The sequence below is a fragment of the Myotis daubentonii genome, chromosome 13 (genome assembly GCF_963259705.1).
Source record: "Myotis daubentonii chromosome 13, mMyoDau2.1, whole genome shotgun sequence".
Lineage (NCBI taxonomy): Eukaryota > Metazoa > Chordata > Mammalia > Chiroptera > Vespertilionidae > Myotis > Myotis daubentonii.
This window is the reverse complement of record NC_081852.1, coordinates 54,834,825-54,840,824: the sequence shown is the minus strand read 5'-3', so window position 1 is coordinate 54,840,824 and position 6,000 is coordinate 54,834,825.

Here is a 6,000-nt window from a genome sequence, read left to right as displayed (position 1 = left end):
TTTGAAAAAGGACAAGTAGTTGAAAAATAGTGATGATTAAGAAATACCTAGGTGCTATTTAGACAAGAGATTGGGAGGGACAGGGGACAACTTGATACCTATTGAAACAGCCCCGATGGATGACTTAAGTACTTTTCTGCCACTATTGGAGTAGCTTCGTGAAAGGGATGAGCAGGGTGTGGAGGTCAGTAGGGAGCCAGGAGCTCTTCAGGCGAGTGCATGATGAATTACAGTCATGCTGATTTCCATCACTGTGGTCTACCTCTGATAAAAATGCAGGCATTTAGGAACCGATCCCTACTAAGGTGCCCTGTACATTGGAAGACAGGGACTTTACCCTGTGATTACAAAATTACTCAGCAAGGCCAGAAACAACTACTTCAAGTTCACAATCATGAAATCAAAGACCAAAAAAAAAAAAAAAAAAAAGGAACCATCTCGCCAGTTCAAAGAAGTTATTGCATCATTTCCTTGTGCATGGTTCTAGCTAAAAATAACCTTTAATCCTCATCAAGAGTAAACTGTCTTGTCAAAGAGAATTAGGAAGTTACTTCAGAGTGAGGTTAGAGGGCGGGGAAGAGAGAGCAATTCATCAAGGAAGAAATTGCTTGTTGCATTTTAAGATTAAAATATCGGAGTGACTAGAGAAAATGTGAGGCTAGGGGGATCTGGACTGTGATGGGAGGTGGAGGAGGCGGCAGGTACACGGGGAAGTATTTCTATGTTTGCGTGAGTGTGGGGGACAGGAGGCACGTGATTCCTACCTGCAGTAGAGGTGGCCTGCTAGGGTGTCTTAAATGTTGGACAGCGGTGTTCTTTTTATTTATTTTTTAATATGTTTTTGTTGATTTCAGAGAGGAAGGGAGAGGGAGAGAGAGATAGAAACATCAATGATGAGAGAGAACCATTGATCGGCTGCCTCCTGCATGCCCCACACTGGGAATCGAGCCTGCAACCCGGGCATGTGCCCTGACGGGAATCGCACAGTGACCTCCTGGTTCATAGGTCGACGCTCAACCACTGAGCCACGACAGCCAGGCCAGCCGGTGTTCTTTTGTTCTCAGTCTTGGGCAGTGTGCCTCAGCCTTGAGTGCTCACAGAGATAGAGGGTAAGCCACAAGCTCTGTGCCTATTGGGCCATGAAATGAAACATGGCAAAGACTGACCTTGGACTGAGCCCCAAAGCCATTGTCACCTTGGCATCACCACAACCCACACTGGGGGCAAGAGCAGACATGCTCCTCGTCGGGTGACCACTGCACAGGCTGTCAGGGAGCAGGGAGGGGCGGCCCATGTCACACAAAGGAGGCTTTTTGCCCTTTCAGGTGAACTGTAGATTGCAGTCGGCTGCCAGTCACTTCCTATTTGCTGTGGCGCTAAAAAGTCCATGAAGCAAAACCAAATGGGGGTCCTATGGCCTGAATTCTTAATATAGGGGCTCAAAAACAGGCAACTGTTCAAGGGTCAGGGTGTTCTAGCTCATGGTCCTTCCAGCCTTGTGATTTGGGACAAATTATTATGGCTCCGGTGGAAATCAATACTCATTCCACCCAGCCATTTCAGAGCATGCATATGTTGTGGGAATAGGTATGGGAAGATGAAGGACTTTTTTTTTTGAGGTCACACCATCCTGAAGTGAAGCAAATCTACACATCTGATATTTTCTTTTTTCTTAACTCAAAACCACAGTAACTCTGAGCCGGTTTTTAGTACATGAAAAGCACCACAAGGTCCTGTGTACTAAGCAAGAGAAAAGTGTTTTTCTCAGAACTCTCTAACGAGGGAGGCGGAGAGAAAGAACACAGGCTGGACCTGGGTTCAGTCCCACCTCACCACCGACCGGTTAGGAGTCCTTGAGCAGCACCCCCTGCTTCCCCAAGGTTCAACTACTTTGCCAGCAGAATGGAAATGACATTCCTCACCTCCCAGGGCTCTGGGTGACGTGAGTAAGCTCACGCGTGTAAGGGTCCTGCATAGTGGGTGGCATCTGTCGGGTGCTTCATAAACAGTATTTATTATTTATCATCATACTTTTTGTGTTAGAAATACATATCTCTAAGAGATGTCTTTCCCTCGGTGGTTCTATGTCACATTATATAACATGCCACAAAGCCACACCATCACAGGTAGTGAGGTTAGCAAATGCCAGCACACTCACTGTTAGCATTATCAGCAAAGCCCTCTGTGAAGACTCACCATCAAAACTTCCTTACCTTTGCCCTAGCTGGTTTGGCCCAGTGGATAGAGTGTCAGCCCACAGACTGAAGGGCCGCGGGTTTGATTCCCATCAAGGGCATGTACCTCAGTTACCAGCTTGGTTGGGGCACATGAGGGAGGCAACCAATCGATGTTTCTCTCTCACACAGATGTTTCTTTCTCTCTGTCACCCTTCCTTCTACTCTATCTAAAAAAAAAAAAAAAAAATCCTTGGGTGAAGATTAACAAAGACAAAACAAAAAACTTGCTCACCTGCTTGCAATTTCTGTAAGCAGTGGGAAATCAAAGATGTGTGTGCTTATGGTAGATGTAAGTCAAATGGTAGAAAAAGCACCGTAAAGAAATGACATCATTGTAGGAAGGCTAAGGAGGCTTGGTCAGCAGAAGCAAGCAGTCGCTCCTGGGAGATGCTGGGACTCCAGCCAATAACTTCTGACCTACAGGCAGAGAAGAGACTCTGGGAACTGAAAGGTCGCTTATCGCATTTTAACAAAAAATAAAAATCTTACACTCGAAGGCTAGAATCTATAAATGGAATAAGGTATCAGGAGGAGGAGTTTTCAGGTGATAAACGGTGCATTTGGCCAAGAGCTTTTCACATGTGGCATCAGCGAAGCATGGGACCCTTTTTCTGTCTATTCCCACCAGACTTACCATCAACACAGATGGAGGTCTGAGCTTACTGATAATACTGTGCTGAGAGTCAGGTACAGTCAGAAAGGAGGTATGTTAAAACTTCAGTGAGTCACACAAAGGTTGGGCATAGAGCAGACTTTTAGCAAATACTGAATGAAGAACCGTAGGAAAAAAAACAAAACCACAGGTATGTGGCAAGAGATGCCATTCCCAGCTCTCTCTGCATTATTTCATTTGAGAGGAAGGGACTTGGAGCCTGACTTTTGGCAGTCCGGGCAGAATAACTATACCAAGTAGGAGGCTCTTGCCTCTCTATGGAGCCCATGCCTCATCTCCAGCGACAGTGACATCTGTGGCTCGAGCCAGCTTCCCCCATGGGCCGTCTTCCCTTGGAGCCAGGGAGAGCTGTTACTGCCGCTTCCACACTGCCAATCCCAGTGGAGAGAACCCGGCGACCACATCCACTTTCAGTGGCTGAGCCCGCTGGTTGGAGCCATCCCTGCTCCTGTCCCTTTATCCAATGTGTGTGTGTGTGTGTGGGGGGGGGGGCAGCCAGGAGTGTATTTTAAAAAGAAATACTAAGAAAAGTTGAAAAGAGTGGCGTGCGTGTCAGCCCCAGTTCACTATCAAGCTGTGATTCATTGTTCATTTCGGTTTGTATTTGGTGCGTTTGCCAGGGACTGAGCCACGTCTACTCTGGCTTTTTTTTTTTGAATGAGAATTTCCAACCACATGGAAACTCTGGTGCCATTTAAAAACAAACAAAAACAAAAACATAGAGTGCCACGCTCATCTGTTTTAACCACCAGTAACACTGAAATTGATTTTCATACCCTCCCGAGTTAGGATCACTTTCCCCTACTTGGATTTGGTTTGCAGTTTTGGCATGAATTGGTGAGAGCTAAAATATCATTACTTTTTTATTTTTAAAAAAGTTTTTGTCTGGTGTAGATTTGAGAAGTTCTGAGATTTGAAAATCATCATCATAAAACACATGATCGTCCATCTAATTCCTGAGACCACAGTGTATGTGGTGTTCCATTCCAGGCTTACGGAAACCGTCCCATCAGCTCTCATCTGGCCATTGTCACCAGGGTAGACAGAGAATCAATCAAATCAACAAGTACTTATCCAGGACTTAACGCACTCAGCGCAGCTCCAGGGTACGGCTATGGAAGCGGGGCGGGGGCTGTGGGAGACGGGCGGACACATTCCTTCATTGTGCGAAAGAGTGAGGAGGAAAATGGCCATTGTTCCCTCCGGATGCTCACTGTCTGCCATGGTCGTTCGCTGTGAATAGCTGCCTGATTTTAGGTTCCAGGTTGAAAATGTTCTAACTGCTTTGTGCTTTCAACATGCGATGAGTTATTTGGAGGCGAAAACGCACACAAATTTATTGCGCTGGTCTGGTGTTTGCTCTTCACAATTGCTGCTGATTTTGGCAGCATAGAAAGGACCCTGCATCCTGCGCAACAGTGTAGCGAGAGCTTCAAGGGACTGATTTCCTCCCTGGCATCCCCTCTGCTGAGGGAGTGGGCAAGCGACCAGCAGGCCCCTGCTTGCCAGCTGGTAGTGTGCCATCTCCAGGGCCCACGGAGCCAACCAGCAGGCAGACAGATAGGCACTGATGTTCCGTGCATATTCCTGGAAAAGGGGGGGAGAGGCCAGGTTATATAATGATCTGATTTTTTTTTTTTTTAAGAGAAGTCCAGACCCCTTTCTAATAAGTAAAGCCACAACTGAGAAGCATAAGGGATTTTCTTTTCTTGTACGCCAACGAGGGAGGCATTTCAAAGCACCTATGATTTTTCTAGTGGCTTCATGTACATGTAATTTACATAGCATAAAACTCACCTACTGTAAGTGCGCAGTTCAATGAGTTTCTGTAAATTTGTACGGTCGTGCAAACATCGCTATAGTTTGAACACCTCCAACACCCCAGAAAATTCCTTCCCACCAGTTTGCAGGCCGTCCCTGCTCAGGCTCAGACAACCACTGTCTGCTTTTTGTCTAGAAATCTCATATAAATGGCACCATACAGTATGTTGTCTTTTGTGTCTGGCTTCTTTCACTTATAATGTTTTCTGAGGTTTGTTCATGTTCTTTCATGTGTCAGTAATTTATTCCTTTTTTCTTCGGAGTAGTGTTCCATCGTATGGACAGGCCATTTCTGTTCATCTCTTCATCAGTTGATGGACAGTAAGCTCTTTTTTCATTTTTTTTTTTTTTTTGCTGTAATACCCACTCAGCCACTGATAACTTTGAGTACGACATGACACTGATGTTGAAATGGCAATTTAATCCGCTTCTGATTTTGAGTTATTCGTGGTCACTGCACCAGCTCTGAAATCTTCTTCAGTATAAAGTACATTGGAAAGTAGGACGTTATCAAGTGGATATTTTGTCCCATTAAGACTTCACTTAGGCCACGTGGACCAGATCTTATAGGCTTGACATGAGCCAACTCTTTCCAAAAGGAAGAGAAATTTGCCCAGATTTTCGTACTCCCCGCTTCCTTACCATATCTGTTTTCTCACTCTTCAAGTACTTCCTCCTGCCAGCTGCCCTGCACTTCATTCGTTCATGCATGCATTGTTTCATTCACCCCCGTCCATTCTACAAATATTTATTGGAAATGTCCTCTGTGTTAGGCACAGAACGAGGTGCTGTAGTGAAAGTAAAACATGAATCAAACCTGAAGACTATAGCCCAGCTGGTGTTGCTCAGTGGCTAAGCATTGACCTATGAACCAGGAGTCAAGGTTTGATTCCCAGTCAGGGCACATGCCTGGCTTGCAGGCTCAATCCCCGGTGTGGGGCATATAGGAGGTAGTCAATTGATGATTTTCTGTCATCATTGATGTCTCTCTCTCTCTCTCTCTCTCTCTCTCTCTCTCTCTCTCTCCCCCTCCCCCTTCCTCTCTGAAATTAATTAAAAATATATTTAAAAAAACACATATCATAATAATAAAAGGCTAATATGCAAATAATCATCATGGCGTCATGCCATAACGACCAATCAACAGGGACCTGAGGTTGTGTGGTGCCTGGCCAGGCTGGGGGACCTCAGGCCGCACTGGGGCACCTGAGGCTGCGCCCCCTTGCCCAGTGGGGCTTGACAGGGGTGGGGCCAGCTGGGTTTGGATCT